Below are 18,116 nucleotides of genomic sequence, written 5' to 3' on the forward strand. Positions count from 1 at the left end.
CCCTGCAGCCCACTGTCTGTTCTGCCCCTTTGGCTTCCCCATTTGCCTCTGAAAAAGGAAGAAAAAGGGCAGTAGAGAAAGGATGGGAAGAGAAAAGCAGAAGAAAGACGGAATGATTGAAGTCACAACTGGGGACACCTTAGGACCAGATTCCTTTCTTAGTGTTATTCGTTCTCCAAACGTCAATAATTTTATCATTATGTTCCATTGATTTTCAATCAGCTCTATCTAACCTCTTTGCAGGAGGGGAACCAAGAGATGGGTTGGACAAGAAAAGAACCCAAAGAAAATTATTATTTTGTTTTAATCTCCATTTTCAAAAGCAGCTGCCATCCTCACAACCAAGCAGAGCTTCTCAATCCTTTCCTCTGGGGTTTCTCTCAGGTGTTGGATCTCTGCTACGTTTCCATGACATCCATCCTTCTGTTCCCATACTTCAGGATTTGGGGCAGAGGTGGGGCACTTTCAGGATGCTCACATTGATTGGCAATGGGTTCCTAAGCACTGGGCTGCCCATAGAGCCTTCAGTGCTGCCAGGGCTCCAACCCGGAGCGCTGGGGTATTTGAGATCTCAATTATTTATGTGATCATGCTGTGGGTTAATGCTGACTGACACTAAAACACTGCCTGGATTTAGCTTCATAAAATTTTTATCCCCGCTATGAACTGCAAGTCTTTCTCCAATTTCATTTAAAGGAAACAGAGTATCGAAAAGCCTACTGAGGAATTCATGAGCAACTTGCTACAACCTCCCTTCTCCTCCTAGCCAAATCCTGGGACTTGATTACCATGGCAACATATCATAATTTTAATTCCCTCCCTGATTGCCCCTGCACAGAGCCCAGTACATCTGCTTGCCTTCCTAGGAGCTTGCCACGCAATTTGGGGTGGGCGTAGGGAGCATGGCAGTTGTTGCTCCTTATGGCTCATGAAGGATCCAGGAATGGATGTGGAATCCCTTTTTGGGGTGAAAGACACAGGAAGGATTGATAAAATTCAACAACCAATCCAGTCAATGCTGATGCTCTGATGTGTGGGCATCACAAAAGTGCAGGTTGATTGATGGAAGATCCTTGGAAGGAATGATTTTTGGAGTTTTTTGGGGAGGGTTTTACATATTGCAGCTTCCAGCATTGCAATGGAAATGGGAATGCAGTGAGCAGTGTCTATGAAGGTGTAGCATCTCCAGCAATAACAATCCCTTCTTTGAGATATGTCTTATCTTAGCAGTGGTCACTCTCACAGGCGATTACAAGATTATAATCTTTGTCTCACTGGAGCAAGGTGCAGGCACTGGAGATGCCTTTCTCAACTCTCAACCTGTACAAATACACTGTAATCACTGAGAAGGGACAACCGTAGAATATCCCAAGTTTGAAGGAACCCACTAGGATCATCCAGTCCAATGTCTCACCTTGCCAAACCTTAGGGCTGGACTCTGTGCTGAACTGTGGGCAGGACCTCAGCCTGACACCCTCAGAATGCTGAATTCAAGCACATAACATTAATGGCTTGAGGCAGAAACCCCTTGTGCAGACACAAGAGCTCACCAGGGAGCTCTGTTGGGTCATGGCATTTGGGTACTTGCTTCAGTATACTTCATATACAGAAAAGAATAATCACATTAAAAGTCTACATGGAATAAAAGAAGTGTGGGCATGTATTTGTTATGGGGCAGACAAAAACTGTTCTGTTTTGATCAGTACTGACAACATGGTTCTATGCATCAGTAACACATCCCTGCCAAAAGGGCCATCAGCAACATAAACCTGCTGTGTTCTATATGAGACACATGGCTATGTGCTGAGCACTTATATATGTGCATGGCATTATATACTTATAATATACAATACGTACCATATATAATACGTAACTTACAATATGCCCAATTTTGTTGCAGACCCCTGGAGAGCCACAACTCACTGAAGCACAAGGAAGACAAGGGAGCTTCACCTTTCCATAAGCACAGAAATGAATGAATGCAGCACTGAAAAGAGCAGACAAATTCTGGCAGCTGGTTGTGTTCCTCCACCTTGAGAGATGCAGCTCTTCCTCTTGCTGAAGGGTTAAAGATTGGAACAGAAACCGCAGTGTTTTCCTTCTTTCTCTGCACTATTTTACTTAGTTATCCTTTCATTCTTGTTTTTCTTCTTCTAAAATAAAAGTAATCTAAGTAATTACAATCATAAAATGGATGTGAGCAAAATGGGTACTGCGGGATTTATAAAACACAAATTTCCCTTTTCTGGGAAATTCAGTCTCTTCTGCACTTAAGCTTTTCAAGCCCTGCCCAGCTCTGAAGGTGGCACAGACCCCAGAAGGCTTGTAAGCCCCAAAGAGGAAATCACTTAAATATCCATCCCTCACCATGACCCATTTCAACACATGCAGCAGTTACAGAGTGCTCTAAGCACACTGGAATAGGGATGCTCCCTGCACTGCAGCAGGGATGAACTGCCATCAGGAATAAGTCATTGTCTGCCCAACAGATGAGTTGGGTTCCACTGGAACACACCGCCATGCCCCCAGTGGGGAACAGAGCAGCTCAGCTCACTGTGTTCACACCTCAGGGTCTGCCACCGGGCTGAATACCCACCTACATGAGGTCACCCAGCGCCAGGCAGGAGCCAGCTCCTTCCCCAACAAAGGAACCCATTGGGTTTTCTTCTTTCATTTTACTTTCTTTTCTTTTTTTTTTTAAACTTTTCTGAATATGGCCCAAGAAAAACCTTCCTTCATGTTAGCCAAGCAGTTATTGGCAACATTTCACCAACGTGAAAACAAGGAATCTTTCTTACAGGTTGAATGTAACCAAATCACTCCAGTCCCATCAAGTCCTCTTTTCTTTTTGCCATTTCTTTCTTTATTTCTGAACCCATAACTGCTCTTTGCATTTACAACAGCCAGAAAGGGGGAAATCCACTTTGACTTAAGGAAGCAGAATGTCAGTTATCAGCCTGAGACACCACGTAACCTCCTTCAGAAATTAACAACTGTTTCCATATTACTGGGAAATCCTCAGAGGAAGGCAGGACTGATCACCGGGCCCTTATCAAAGAGCTGCATTTCTTCTTCCATGGTCTGTTTTCCACAGCATCACCAAAGCTATAACTATGTGGGAGATGGCCGTGTTTGGAAATGTGGTGTCCCAGATACAATTCAGCATTTGAAATGGTCTCCAGTACATCCCAAATAATTAACTTCGTGGTTGACCAGGTGTGTGGACCAAAACTTTCCCTACAGGTCCTTTCAGAGATGTTATTTTGACCAGAAAAATGAAGCAAGTGTTTTTGAGTTGATGCCTCATAGACACCAACTTCCTCAACAGCAAGAAAGAAATCTTCATTACCTTAAATGAGCTCCATTCGTTTCAAAAGAATTTACAATCTGACAGTTGAACTTTTTTTTTTTTAACACTACTCCTTAGAAATGAGGGAGATAAACAAGGGATGGAGGAGATAAAGAAAGGATCAGGGAAATGCACCAAAGATCAGATTTTACCAACACCTATGTATAAAGGTGATGAGTTCTGGCTTACCTGGAGAATGTCCAGACCTAAAACCCTACTTTGCTTTTCTTGTTGACCCAAAGCCACAACCAAGCAGTGCAGGATCAGCTCTTGCACACACACACACACTTGTTGCAGACCTTGATGAAACTCCGGGAAGGCAGATGCACCATTGGCAGCCCTGTACAACAATGTACATTTTTATGTTAAGTACTTTGCTTTTTTTTTTCCTTTTAATGTGCTGTTTTTTTGGCAACGTGACAGCAAAGTTAATCAGACCTTTCATTGCTTCAACCGGCTTTAAAGGATTTGTAATATTATACTCACTTCTTAGAGAGCAGAAGGAAATTGTTTGTCTGATTCAGAATCTGTTATTTATTGTGCATTAAGAGCACAATCACCTAATGCAGTCAACAGCAGGATATTTCATTCGTGTTTTAGGGCGGTGGGAGTGGAAAGCCTCTACCCTGTCCTACCAAGTGACATAAACCTACTCTGATCTCAGAAGCCACCTCCCGAATACTAAGGAGCTGGGACATAATGGCTTTTAAAGAATATAGTTTCCAATTAGGTCATTGGTTTCAAACACAGGGTGTACTAAATTAGTAACATTTGGTGGTAAATTTCTTTGAAGTTCTCATTAATTTTGGTCTTGGATTTGAACTTTTCTTGGCCATGTTCCTTATAGAATTTGGATCCCAGTTATGTCAAAACAACTGATTAGCCCCACAGTTTGAAGGCAAGGGGGATTAGGTAGGGCGGGTGTTAGATTTCATGAAAGGCCTATTTACCTCGTCGTTTAGCATGACCAAATGGGAGGGCAGCCAACAGGGGCTACAGGCTGGAAAAATTCCAGCGCTCCCGGCTCATTAGGGATCTCAGCTGCAAATGGAAGCATTGCATTTGCAATAGCATCCTCTGGTCAGCTCCAGCTCCATAGTAGGACATTCCTTGACCCATGGGGCTCTGCTGCCCAGCCAGGCTGCCCAATTCTTCAGCTCCAGTGGAGGCAGTGGGGAAGGAGGAAGTTCTATAAGGAATTCTACAGGTGGTGCCTTCATCCCCATGAATGGCCCAAAGTAAGCTTTCCCTGAGAAGTCAATTGAACTCTTTCCATCAGCTCCAATGCATTAAAATCCAGGCTTTTGAACAGATCAGAATCACCAACATGGAGAACTGTTAAAGAACTCATGGGGATGCTCTGACACAGCTCCTGCCTAAAGAAGCAATAAGTTTAATTCCGGAATTAATGAACCTTAGCCCAGAGGAGAAAATGCACTGTGAGTCACGGCAGCAGTGAAGCTTGGGAAATCCTCAACAGGACACGCTGCATTGAACAGAACCTGCAGCACACTCGTGTCCACGGTGCACATCTCCTTCCTGAGGGCTCTAATTAGTCACAGAACAAAGGAAGGCACACAGGAGACCACAGTCTGGTGTCAAGGATCTGGCAAGTGGAAGCTCAGAGGTCATGTGAAGAAAAACGCTCTCACTGAGAGCAGGCTGTGAGACAAGACACTGCCTGTCCCCAGGGGACACCTGATCTTGGGCCAAGATGGAGCGTCAGATTCAGAGGGTGCAAGGCCATCGTTATTTACAGGTCAAGTGGGTGCACGCAGGCTTGGCACTGCTTTGAGCCTTCCATGGGTAGCCTGTGTCAGTGCATCATCACAAAGTCCCCTCTTACACCAAACCACTGTCCCAATGCAGACCTTGTTCTCACCATCCCCATCCACTCACTCAGCTTTCAGCATGGATTCAACCACATTATCTCCAACAGGGAACTCAACACAAATAACACTCCTACAAACGCAGGGGTGTTTGTAGGATCACGGCCATGCTATTAATAAAGAGGTAACTTTAATAAGCCTAATTAGGGTCTCTCCCTTATGGTGCGAAAAGTAGCACTGATACCTTAATGGCTGGGGAGAGAGAAATCACAGGTCTGATGGAGCTCCTTTCCACAGGCTGGTGAACTCAGAGTGGGACTTCAGCAATCCATCCTATGAAGCTGGATCTACCCAACACTGAGCTGGATGCATTCAGATGGAGCCATGGAAAATACTGTTGAATTTTTTTGTTTCCCAGCATTACATTTTGGCTTGGAACAGTTTCCTTCACAGCTCAGAAATGTCCTCCATGTAATGATGTCAAAGTATGGAAAAAACAACAGAGGGGGAGGAACAGCGAGCGAGAGCCTTTTTGGAAGGACCCTATCTGAAAGAAGTGGGGGGTTTATAGTGTTTAATGGAAGTCCCACAGGAGAAAATGAGAAGATTATTACGGCTCTCACTGTCCTGCAGCTCTGCATCCATCTCTGAATCTGTAGGAGGAGCAGTATCCCATTCCAGGCCCTTAGACAGCAAGCAGGCAGCAGGTAAACCTTCATTCCACCCTCAGAGTTACCCAGGATAAAGCATTTCCTCTCGTTCTTCTCCAATTAAAAGAATCACTCAGTGGCCTGCAACAGCTTCTCATCTGGCATATGGTGAAACCACTATTATTGCAGCACAATTTACAGCCTTTTGGGGAGGGGAAGGACTTGGTTATTTAGTAACTTCTCCGCTCGCCCCTAGGAAGGTCAGATCCTTTTGTTCCCTGCCAGAGGAGTGAAAGCCATAAACTACAGGAGGGAGAGCACTGTAAGCTTGTTCCTCCAACACAGTGCACCTGGATAACCCACAAACAGCCTGCATGCAGCCAGGGCACATATGGGGAAGCAAAACATTGTGGGACTGATGCATCAGAGCACAGTACACAGACACGGAGTCCATGGATTAGGGGCATTTTACTGAGAGGTAGATTAAGTCTGCCACTTGCAACAAAGCATCCAGCAGATGCCTGGAGGGGCTGACCCCTATTGATTTCCCTTCACTAGCCCTTTTCCTTCTAGAAGGTGGAAAATAGCAAAGCAAGACACATATAAAGCACAGTTTGATGCCCAGCTCTGCTGCCTGAGCTTGCAGAGCACAGCAAAGTTCCCTGACTATCTAATTGTTGGTGTTTTTCAGACATCCCAGGTAGGCTTGCATTGCATGACACAGATGCTGCACTGTCTGTCTAGGGCTGAAGCCTCTTGAGCAGACAAAGTTGTTATACCCATTTCCCCCCCCACACAAGCCTCTCTATATTCCCAGCCAATAGTTTGGGGAACGAGGTTAAAAGCCTCCAGGGCTCAGAAAGCCCACCAGTGAGAGAAGGAAACACCTTTCATTGCTGTCACACATTTGTTAACATTTCATTTCAGAAGAAATCAGTACAAAAACACCAAGGAACAACAGCCCAGGCTGCCGCCTATCTGAAGTCTTTTGTCACCCCGCTGAAGTACAAAACAAACATTTTTTCCTCTATCTCCCTTATTTATTCTGAACAATATTTGCCCAAGAGCTGAGACTTATCTCCAGGAAGCTTGCAGGGGAAAGATAGCAGATGAAGGGAGAATCAAGGAAAGCATTTTGAACAGCCAAGGCAGAGAGGCAGTAGTTTCCAACATCATCACCATCCCAGCCTGCTCACTCAGCCTGGCAACCAACAGCTTACTATGCAGTCCTAACATTTCTCTGCAATTTAAACACTGGTAACGCTGCGTGGTCTCCAAGGTCACTTACTGAAGAGCTGTCTTTAGCCCAGTGGTTGCCAGCCAGTTAGGAATAAAAATGACAATCTTACTCATGCAAATTACATCCTGGAAGTATTTATAATACATTTCAGTGAGTGCAATGGAAATGATCAGATGGGGGATCCAGCTTGGAACACATTAGTTTATATGGGTACAAAACAGGTTCTTGGTATCCAGAAACATTCCAGCGCACACGTCTGCCTCACTTATCTCTGGATTTGTAATTACTGTTCATTTAAAAAAGCCACCTCTTGCTATTGCATCTACATGCAGCAGCCTATTTGGGGAGCATTCCCTTGGATATTCTTTATCCTGCAAGAAAGAATGCATCCCTGCCACGTGCATCTTGTGCACGAAAAGCTCCTTTAACTTGTCATGTCGTCTCTATTACTCCATCATTTCATTTTTTCCCCCTGCTGTTATCTGAAGAGAATCTTTTTCTACCTGCATCAGCAATATGCTTCTCCTGCCTTAGCCAGAAATTGCCTGGGGCACCGCAACACTCCTTTGATGACTGACTGATGTCACCCAAGCCAGGCTGTCACATCACAGAATGGGCAAGATCCTTTTTGGATATGATGGAAATGGTCTACTGGTATTTAATGTTGGCAGATGCCACAGGAGGTGCATTTGCCAAACCCACAAGGAATATTTTCTCACCTTAGAGGGGAAAAAAAGACAAACTGAGGTTGGGGGAAAAGGGAGAAGTTATGACCAGGCATATTCAGACCCACCTGAAGGGAATGCATTGAGCCAGTGGAGGCATTACACACAGTGAACCTCGTGGTGAGGGACGCCCATGGGTTTGCTGGAACAAGGTCTCAGGGTGGCAACAATGCTGCCCATTGCAGGGCATATTGCTCTATGCTGCACAGGACCATCTCCCATATAAAACCCTCTGCATTTAATTGAGCATACATTGCATACCATGATTTTTACTGGAAGAAAACCTGAAACCTTCAGGAAACTTCAAGCACTGGAAAATAATTGCCAAGACCAAGTGCTTGCAACTTGATATCCCTGCCTTATTTCTTAGATTCAAAGGAAGCCTTCAAGGATGCCAACATTTTAGTTCAAAGGCACTACAGCCAAACATCCCCCTGTTGCAGGAGCCAGAATAATGCAACCTGCAAACTAAGCTTTAATTTAAGCCACTCTATTTATTGCAATCTGATCTCTCCTTGACATGACACCCACAGAGAATGACGGAGTGACTGCCTTGACACCAAGGAGTGAAGTTTTCCATGAAACGATTCCCTTGGGTCAAATCTGGCACTCGGATGCACAGAGAAGTTTTTTAGCGAGGTTGCAACAGAGATAGAGCACCGTGATGGCACCAGTCAGAATTAAATGGAGCGCAGAAATCCGCCAACACAAAGGTGCTGGTGGAGGCACTGTCTCTCAGGCAGAGCAGAAATACTGCTCTGTGTTGTAAGCCCCAGGTAAGCCCTGCTCCCATTACAATGAGCCCACCCTTGTCCTGGTGGCTGGCAGAGGAATCCCTGGGGCACTCACAGAATGGGAGATCAGCAAGCACTGGAGCCAATAGCAATGACCAGGAGAGAATGGGTCTCATGGGATGTGCTATGGTGACCATAGCTACATCCAGCCAGTATAAACACCACTGGAAGGTAATGTCAAGTGCTTCCCATAGGCAGGTCTTAAACCTTGAGAGACAACTGACCAATGGGAAACACATGGTTGAGGTATGTCATTGTGATTCAGACCCCATGCATCCCTCAATCTGCACATATTGCCTATTTTTATGGTGTCAACAGTGTCCACACATTGAAAACTTCAAACCGAAGGCAGGGAATAGGAGCAATTTGTCAAGAGCTCACAGACACAAGATTAAGACCTAAAACATTAAGAGCCTTCTGGGGTTTGGGTTCCCTCTCCCACTTCCTCTCTCACCAAAATCAGGAAGTGCAAAGAAACAACTGTGAAAATAGAGCAGGTTTTTTTTTCCTCCAGAAAGTTAAGTGAACTTTCTGAACCTTCTGTTCCATTCCCATGTAGCGCAAAGATCCAAGATAGTTATTCCTGTATTTAAGCAAGGTTCGGTCATCCTTAGTAATTAAGGGCACTAGATCAAGAATGAATTTGATTGTACCAGTAACTCAATCACAACAGACCTCCATAACATTTAACCACATAGAGAAGTGGGTTGTTTGAGATCTGCCATTCAAGCAGGCTTTATTGCATTTATATATAGAAACATGAAAAATGAATTAAGAATAGGGATGACCCTTTGTCCACCTAGAGGCCCAGGAAAGATGTTTACCTCTGATACAGTTGGAAAATTAGCATTTTATAGGGCCTGGGATGCTGCCTGACATACAAAATACTTTAAAATTCTGTAAATAATGTAAGTAAATTAACAAGAGATAGTGACTGCAATGAATAAAACATAAGTTAAGTACCTTTCCGTTTCCCCAGAAGCCTGGAGGAAAAAAAGTGACTAGATTCAGCTCTTTGGGAAAAAAGAAATTGCAAGTATTCATAGTGCCAGAAGGGTTAGAGAAACAGCAGAAAGTCAATGTGAAGCATTTCCAATGGAAGGAAAAAACAGGCTCCTGTGGCACTGAGGAGTCCCTGGGGTTGACACAGACAATCCAGCACAGTGAAGCCCTTGGGATGTGCAGCAACCATCTCATGCTCTGGTGTCATCAGGCTACTGAGAAAACATCTTTGCCCATCCTCATCACCCTGCTCCCTCTTGGCTGTTCCACAGGGCTCCCTGGCAGAGGTTGCTCCTTGGGTTGAACACTTCATCATTGTCTTATGCATTGTCTATTGGCAAAACAAAGCAAGTCTCAGGAAGATCTATGAGGTGAAATGCATGCCAAATGGTGAGGCATTTGGTTGACACAACTCAGATTTTTACCTTCACACTTGGGATCTGGCCTTGAAGCCCCAGCCTGATGTCCTTGGCCCAGCCAGAGCAGGAGCCTCGCAGCAGCATGCCTGCTCCGGGCCACAAACCTTATCTGATGGGCTGCAAACATGGCTGCAAGAGCCTCTCCCAGGATGTTTTGGCTTGTGAGCCAGATGAACACCTGGAAGCAAAGAGGAGCCTGAAACAGATTAAATGAATTGGACAGACTTTCTCATCTTGTTAACATGCTGCAGGCTTCATTTATGTTTTGGGCAGGGTTTCAGAGTGGTTCTTTATTTGATTCAAATCAGATAGCCCCTCACAAATCCCAAACTCCTGCTTGTATCAGCATCACCCAGATGCTGTCCCTACAGGAAAAAAAGGTCTTTGTGACAAAGGCATCTGACAGATTCAAACAGCACACACAGACTGGGGCTTTGCTGGATATAAAAGCAGGCAGAATGTTCCACTTCGTCTCCTCTTTTCCACTTCCCATCTCACTCCTCTACATCTAATTTCACTGCCCCAGATTACAAGAGGACTCCAACCATGGCAGCTTTTAGACCCTGCATTAGAACATCCAACTGCAACCTGCACCAAGGCAATAATAACCAACATCTCCTCGCTGAGCCCCAGCCACACTATGTGCCCTGATTGGGATGCACCAACCCAGCCAACAGCTTTTAGTAATTTTCCTCTTGAGCAGCAACTTTCCTAACTCCCTATTTTTGGAAGTGACTCAGAGGTCCCTGTGGGGACGAGGTTTTTGCAGCCATGTCATGTCTGCAGAAGATGCATGACAAGGACAGGAATGCCCAGATGACACCAGCAATGACGTACACATACACTGCCATAAAACTTTGCTTTGAGCCACCAACCCTGTCCACCACCAGCACTATCAACCACCTTCTCTAGGACAACACAGTGCTGTAGAAGATATAAGTGGCCTTAATACTTAGGTGACCATGTTTAACCAAGATGAATGACCCAAGATAGCAACACTATGGGTCTGAGAAAGACAGGGGTCACTGGCCTTCAAAGTCTCCATTGATGGTGCTCCCAGACCAAGGGGTTTCATGACCAGGGGATCCCCAGCCTGTCTGCATCTGGAGTTAGCAAATAAGAATGAAATCCTCCAAGAGAAATATAGCTTTGTCTCTTGCCCCTGCTGCTTCTGAGGACCCAGCATTACATTGATTGTAGCCATGTGGTTTGTGCTGACAGTACAAAAACACGCTTACTGCAGGCATTAAACTGCTAACAGCAATTAACAAATCAGGCAAATGAAAGGATTTTTATCAAGCACCATTACTGTCAGATCTGCCTGTGTGCAAGGCCTTCCAGCAAGCAGATAAATCACCAAGTTAGCTGTCTGGGAGGGCACCCCCCCCAACACACACTGTACTGCAGGGAGCTTGGCTCACGGCAAGGGGAACAGACCAGAGCCTGCACTACCTGGGCTGGAAGGAAGAAAACTTCGGGTTATTTATTCCTTATACAATCAAGGTGCAAGGTACAACCCGCTGTGCCTCAGTTCTTCTAATTTAGAATGGAAATGAGCCAGAGCAACTTCCGAAAGCATAGAAAAAAGAAACAACGCAACAAGCATAGACCCTAGAGATGCTCCAGTAACAGGAATTGGCAACTGATTTTTATTTCCTTTGCATTAAGAGAATCACAGAATCATTAAGATTGGGAAGAACCTCTAGGATCATCCAGTCCAACCTCAGTACACATCAGGCCTGGCTGCTTTGGACTGAGGGCTTGGGTCCAGGCTGGACACATCTGTGCTCTAAAGGTAGCAGAGCTGTTCCACAGAGCAATTTGCCATTCCTGCGGCACAACCGGGCTGATGTATCCCAGAAGCAGCTCCCAGAGGGAACCTGGACTTCAGGTACATCTGCAAAGTGGCCAACACTGCAAAAGGGACTTCAGAGCAGCGAGACCCAAAGGACGAGGTGGTGAGTGGGACAGAATTAATCAGCCTGCACTGAAGAAATTATCTTTGCTAGGGAAGGAAGCTGCTTTGCCCATATAATGAAAAATTTAAGAACCCCTGGCCTGGCAGTTTCCTCTTGGGGAAGCAGCAGCTGGAGGAGAGAGGCAGAGCTTTCCCTTTGCACATGTACTGCAGGATGCTGCACCACCTCCTCAATTTCCTAAACAAATTGCCTTCTCCCCACAAGTCCCTTCTTCTCAATGGGAAAGAAACAACAAAAGGAGGAGGAAACCTTGCCTTTCCAGTTAACATTCTGCTGAGGCTTAACTCACGTTGCTGCAGGAGCCCAGCCTGAGCTAATCCCTGCATCTCCCTCCTGCAGCTTCAGCATTTGCTGCTCTGATTTTGTAGGGAGAAAGCTGAATTAGCACATGTGCCAGCCCCAGCATCCTTCCCTGTGGACCAGCCAACTCCCTGACCAAGGAGGCTGCATGGTTATAGGGAGGAGAATCAGCTCCTGTTCTTTGGGATCTCACTTTGGGGTGGGTAGGAACATCACACCCTGCAGCTCTGCTCCCTGCAGGGACAGCACAGACATTGTATGGATACGTGCACCCATGGCTGGGAGCATATCCTTCACCCTCAGCATAGAGATGAAGGCAGAGGAGGTGGTATTGGCCCTGCTCCCTCAAACACCGTGGCTAAAACCCTAGTGAAACCCGGAAGTGAGGTCAGCAAACCCGGAAGTGAGGTCAGCAAACCCAGCAGCAGCACCCGCAGAACAAGCAGGGCTTTATCCACACATCTGCACCTCCGCTCCCATCGCCCGTCAGGCCAAACAAAAACAAAGGCACAAGCTTTCCATTTTCTCCTTTTATTACTCGGCCTTACAAAAATAAAACAAAACCCTGCTCAGCCCCAGGATTCCTATTTTTATGGAGCCCATCCTGCCAGGCTATTGCTCCACCAGGACGTCATTAATGCTATTTACAGCTCAGCTAATAACCGGGCTCCCCGTGCTCGGCAGGCAAGAGCTGCACAGAGCCATTATAGGGGCGATCCCAGCAAATCCCACTCTGCTGGCAGGAGCAATACTGGGCACCCCGGCTGTAAAATCAAATTAAATTAAGGATCCCACCTCACCTAATGCTAATTTGTGTAGCATTTCCATTAAACAAGGCGAGCTACAGCAAACATACACGAAAGCACTTCAACAATTTAACGGGGAACATTCCAGTAGGAAACATTATTAGATTTTCCTATTAAGCTGCTCAGGGCACACACTCGCTTAATAGATGTTAATTACATTAGCGAGGCTGCAAACTCAGCCCTGGTGGAATCTAAGTGACTTCTTCTTTGCAAAACTGATTCTGTTCCTGAATTTCTGCCTTTTTTTCCTTTAATTTCTTTTAAATCCTTTTGTCACCATGATAGAAAACTGGAGCCAAGCCACCTTGTCACCACTCAGCAACAGCTTTAAATCATTCTGGCATAGTGGGACACTTTGCTTTCACATTTCCAGAATGGAATTTTCACTAATTCCATAGCTTGGCAAAATACTTGGAGAGAGCTCATGATACTCTATTGATGGCTGTTTTCAACAGTGGAAAGAGCAGTCAATGTTCAAAATAGGGGAAAAATAAACCCAACACTGAATATTTCAGTTCAGTCCTATTGCAAAGCCACTGAAGTATTTTGTATTTCCTCCAGCCGTACTTGCATTCTATCACCTTCAATGGGGATTCGAAGACACGCTTTGAGTTAACAAGGCAAATAATGATTAGCTTAAATCAAGATCTAATTATGGAAGATTGCTGACAAATGATTTCAGATAGCATGTGAACACAAGCCAAACAGTGCTGTGCTTGCACCCAAGCAAAGTCTCTTTCCAAGGTAATTAACTTTGGCCTGGGCACGTAACCCCAAACAGTTGGGCCCACCTCTGCAGACAGCAAACCACAGCCACCTTTGGAAGCATCACCAGTCTTCCACTTACTGCAATAACTGGACAGACCAATATGATGGGAAAGGCATTACAACAGAGGTGTGATGATGGAAGGACTGCCAAAATAGAAAGGTGCTATAAAAAAAAGGGAAGAAGATTGCTCACCTGTATCAGAAGATTCTATATTTACAGGGGAGAGATTCACCAAGGAAGGAACTCCAGAAAGAGAACCTTACTCAGTGGCAATAAGCCCTTAAATGAGGTCTAAGAGGTGCAGCCAGGCTCCATCCCTTCCTGTCTCACAGGTAAATTGCCTTCACCTGTGCTCCCAGGGCTGAGCAGGTCATTTCCCCAGGTGATCAGTCAGGCTGGGACTCAACAGTTCCCAAAGGAGCTAAGCATGGATTTAAGACCCCATGACCCTATAATGTTATTTCTGGCTCAACCCTTAATATTTCAGAGATGCAGTTTTAATTGGGTTGTGTTGCCCACCTTAAAGCTTAACTCTTTTTCATGAATAAAAGGCAAGATCCCTGAAAATTCTGCAACAGCCTGAAAACCCAATCCCATTTCTGGGATTGGATGTGGTCGTCCAATGGACATGGTCAACTGTTGGCCAGGGCCAGAGCTGGGACACATTCTGGGAACCCCAGCCCCATGCACACCTCAACCCTGAGGGGTTTTGTGTCCCTACAAGCATGAGAAGGGCACTCCCCCGTGCAGAACAATCTCCTAAATCTTAATTAGCCCTGCTGTACCTTAAATTCAATAAAGAGCCGATGACTCCAGGCCCTGAAACAGCTTTTCTGTTCATTTAAACTCCTTAGTATTAGAAACAGTAAACACAGTAGTGACTTTAAATACAACCAAAACCTTACCCTAATCCCTTATTCTGAGCCTGCATGATTTCAAACAGATGTGTTGCATTAACAATTAAGATGAATTTATAGAAAGATTAGCCCTGAATGCAAGAAATGGAAGGTGCTGCAGCTAAGCACAATGGCACAGGAAGACAAAGGGCTCACCTGGGCCATATCTGCCCTTCCCTTCTGGAGAACATCCCTCTATTTCAGCCACTTCAGTGGTGTGGCCCCTTGAGTTATGATCTCAGTGGAGCCTTCTTGGCCACAAGAAGGGGAAATCAGCCCTGAGGTTTCTTTTATTATGATCCTTCCACTTCTGCAGCGTGTACCTCCAGATGTGTACCTCCAAGACTTCAGAGATGGCCATCTCAGCAACAGGGAGCATCCATTTATCTCAAACTCTACTAGTCCCTCTCCCATAAAAGGCTCTAATCTTGGTCTTCCCATGCATGAAAGTGCTTCATGTTGACCTCCTGTACTGAGAAGTGATCAGGGTTAGGCACTTGAGGAGCCCAGTCGCTTTGGTGCAGGATGACTCCATACCCAATAGGGACTCCTAGTGCTGCCTCCTAACCTGTGTGGTACTGGGTGGAGATGGAGAACCATGGAGAAGATGCTTTTACCATGGCATTGCTGGACAGACCTAAGGTTTGATGGAACTTTGGTAGCCCTCCTCCATCAGCCCCTCAGAGCTTGCTCTGAAACTTCTCCATCTCCACGTTTACACCTCTCTGAGCAGACCGAAGAGCAGCAGATGTTTGCCTTCAGTGCACCAAGGAGGCAGAAACAAGGAACTGCTTGTCTCGAGACAGGATTTCTGACAGCTTTAAAGCAGACAGACACGAGCTGAGAGCCCCCATTAGCAACCCGTCGCCTTGGCAATTGCTCATATTCCGTCATTTCGGCTAAAGTGTCATTTAGACTAATTGGCCTTTCTCGGAGGCCAAATACTACTTATGAACTCTCTCTTAAAACTACACACAGCCAATAACTTCTCCAGATTGAAGTCTGTTGGGCTTAAAACATCTAATTAAGCAGATGATAACATCAACACAACTTCTGCTCAACTCCAGGAGCTGTCAACACACAGAACTGCCATTTTCTTCAGTTTTTATCATGAAATCCATCACATTTGGCATTTCTTCCACATCCCAAGCAAAGGGCTCACACAATTATGTATGCAACCCTCAACTCTTTAATTTAACTCCATTTCCAGCATTAATGCTTGTAAGAAAGAAAGGACTCTAGAAATCATGACCCAAGTGTAATTGAGGCTTCAGAAGTAGAAGCTAATTCAAAGAAAAACAGAACCCCTCCCTGCCATCATACCCTCATTTATGACAGCAAAGCTTGATTCAGAATCACTCAAGATATTATTCAGCTCAAGCGATGCATCAGGAACGAGGCTGCACTTAATCCACTGAAAGCAGCACTAAAAACCCAAAAGCTGGAGGGACCTCGTTCAATCTCCCACATCTCCCTGTCTGCTGGGACAAGCCAAGAGACTGAGTGTAGCTGGACACGACAAGAGCATTTCTTCATGAAACCAAAGGGCTCTTCCAAGGATGAGCATATTGATGCCAGGTGTTTTATCCATAGTCCCAAATATAAGCATTAGGCTGGAAACAGCCTTAGCTGCTGTGTGAGCAGGTCAAAGGACTGGGAGGGAGAGATAACCAGAAGGGAGACTATCTGCAACGGGAAAGAAATCTTACATTTTGAGGAGCTGGTGGCACTAAGGATGATCAGGAATGGCAGAGAACAGATGTCAAAAGGAAAAGCACTTTGAGGCACAGCTAAACAGCACAAACACTCTGCTCAGCCCAGGAAAAGCTCCATGCCAAGCAGCTGCAGGAGGAAAATCCAAGCCCAAGGAGGATGTTTAGTTTGGGACATCAGATTTGTTTTCACCCAGCTGCAATCCAGACACTGCTTCTCACATCTCAAGTTGTCTTCAGTTCTGCTCAATGCATGCACAGAGCAGGGATTTTGGACTGATGGCTACGGCCTCCTGCAATAGATGATTCCATCGTTTTAAGGGCACAGAAAGCATTAACTGAGGCTACAAATGTATGGGGAACTACAACTGGAAAATTGCTTCTTCATCTCAAGAAAGGCCTTTGCATCATCTCTACCTCTCCAAACCAAAGTCCCCTCCTGCAAATCAGGCAGACTTGGAGCCCACATCCAGTCATCTTAAAGGCTGCTCTCCTCTCCCCACCAAAGACAAATCCGCTTGCCATCAAGTAGCTCCATCTGAAACTACTTTATCACTGTGAAAATATGCCTCTGCCTGGCTCTTTAGTAAAACCCTTCCAAACGCTGCAATACCTTTGTTTCCTTCCTGGGAATAACACCATTGACATTTGTTGGGGTGTTTGTGCTTTTGGCCTGCCAAGAAGCAACTCTGGCACCTTTCTGATATTCAGCACCTCATAAAAATATGGGAGTATCTCATAGCTTCCAGCAAACAGAAGCTGTTGATAATCCACGTGCGGCAAACTCCAATTTTGGTCTGTAGGTTTAGGATATCAAGAAGATTCTCCCTGGGAGCTTGGGGACCTGCCCCTCTGCTTGCAGTGTCTGGTACTGGTGAAGACCAATCCAAGATGCTCATCCAACAGCCCACATCAGCATGGCCATCCACACACTTGTATTCATCCAGAGCTGAACTCGCCTGACCTCACTTGACTTATGAGCTCCCAGCCCAGAGAGGCATGGCTGCAGGCCAGTAAGGAAACAGATGTCTGCTATAGACACCACTCATTGATACTTTATTCCCATGTATTATTTATCTAATACACACTCCAGGTCGATTAGGGTTCTGTTATTGTGAACTCTGTACTAACATTTTTATAAACAAGGTCTGACTAAGAATAACTGCTTAAGAAATGGAGAAGCTCCCCTGCTACCTATGGATAATTTCTAAGCTGTTTCTAAGCCAGTTTTGTCACCTTTATGCTGAAGACCTGTCACCCACGGGAGATGGAAGGAAATACTTGAGAAATGACAGGAAAAAGATATGTATCTATTTTAAAGAGCATAAAAGCAGCTAAGAAGTCAGTGCAAACACGAATATAAGAGCAACAGCTTGCAGAAAGGAAACAAAAGTAACCCCATGGGAGCAGGGATGGATTCTGCCGTTGTTGGGAACACTTCCCATGAGAAAAAGCAGAACTGAGGACTGTAATTTCCTAAAAAGAGAGAGATATTGAGTTGGTTGGGATCTTCTGACCAGGGGAGAAGTGAGCAATTACTCATGTATGATGCAACCAGAGCAGATCTTAATGATCTTTTCCAACCCTAATGTTTCTATGATTTTAAGTCTGTTGTTTGCTTTGTCGGATCTATCTTGAGAGGAGGA

General features: G+C 45.3%; 1 long non-coding RNA gene across 1 annotated transcript; it reads right to left on the bottom strand.

Annotated features, from left to right (window-relative positions):
- Positions 1-9,294: 9,294 nt before the first annotated feature.
- Positions 9,295-14,113, bottom strand: LOC107322103. The gene is made up of 3 exons (XR_001558809.1): positions 14,055-14,113; positions 10,015-10,186; positions 9,295-9,920 (listed from the first exon to the last, which is right to left on the bottom strand). It is a non-coding gene; the product is annotated as an uncharacterized LOC107322103 (long non-coding RNA).
- Positions 14,114-18,116: the final 4,003 nt, after the last annotated feature.

Source organism: Coturnix japonica, chromosome 18, assembly GCF_001577835.2.
Source record: "Coturnix japonica isolate 7356 chromosome 18, Coturnix japonica 2.1, whole genome shotgun sequence".
Taxonomy (NCBI): Eukaryota; Metazoa; Chordata; class Aves; order Galliformes; family Phasianidae; genus Coturnix; species Coturnix japonica.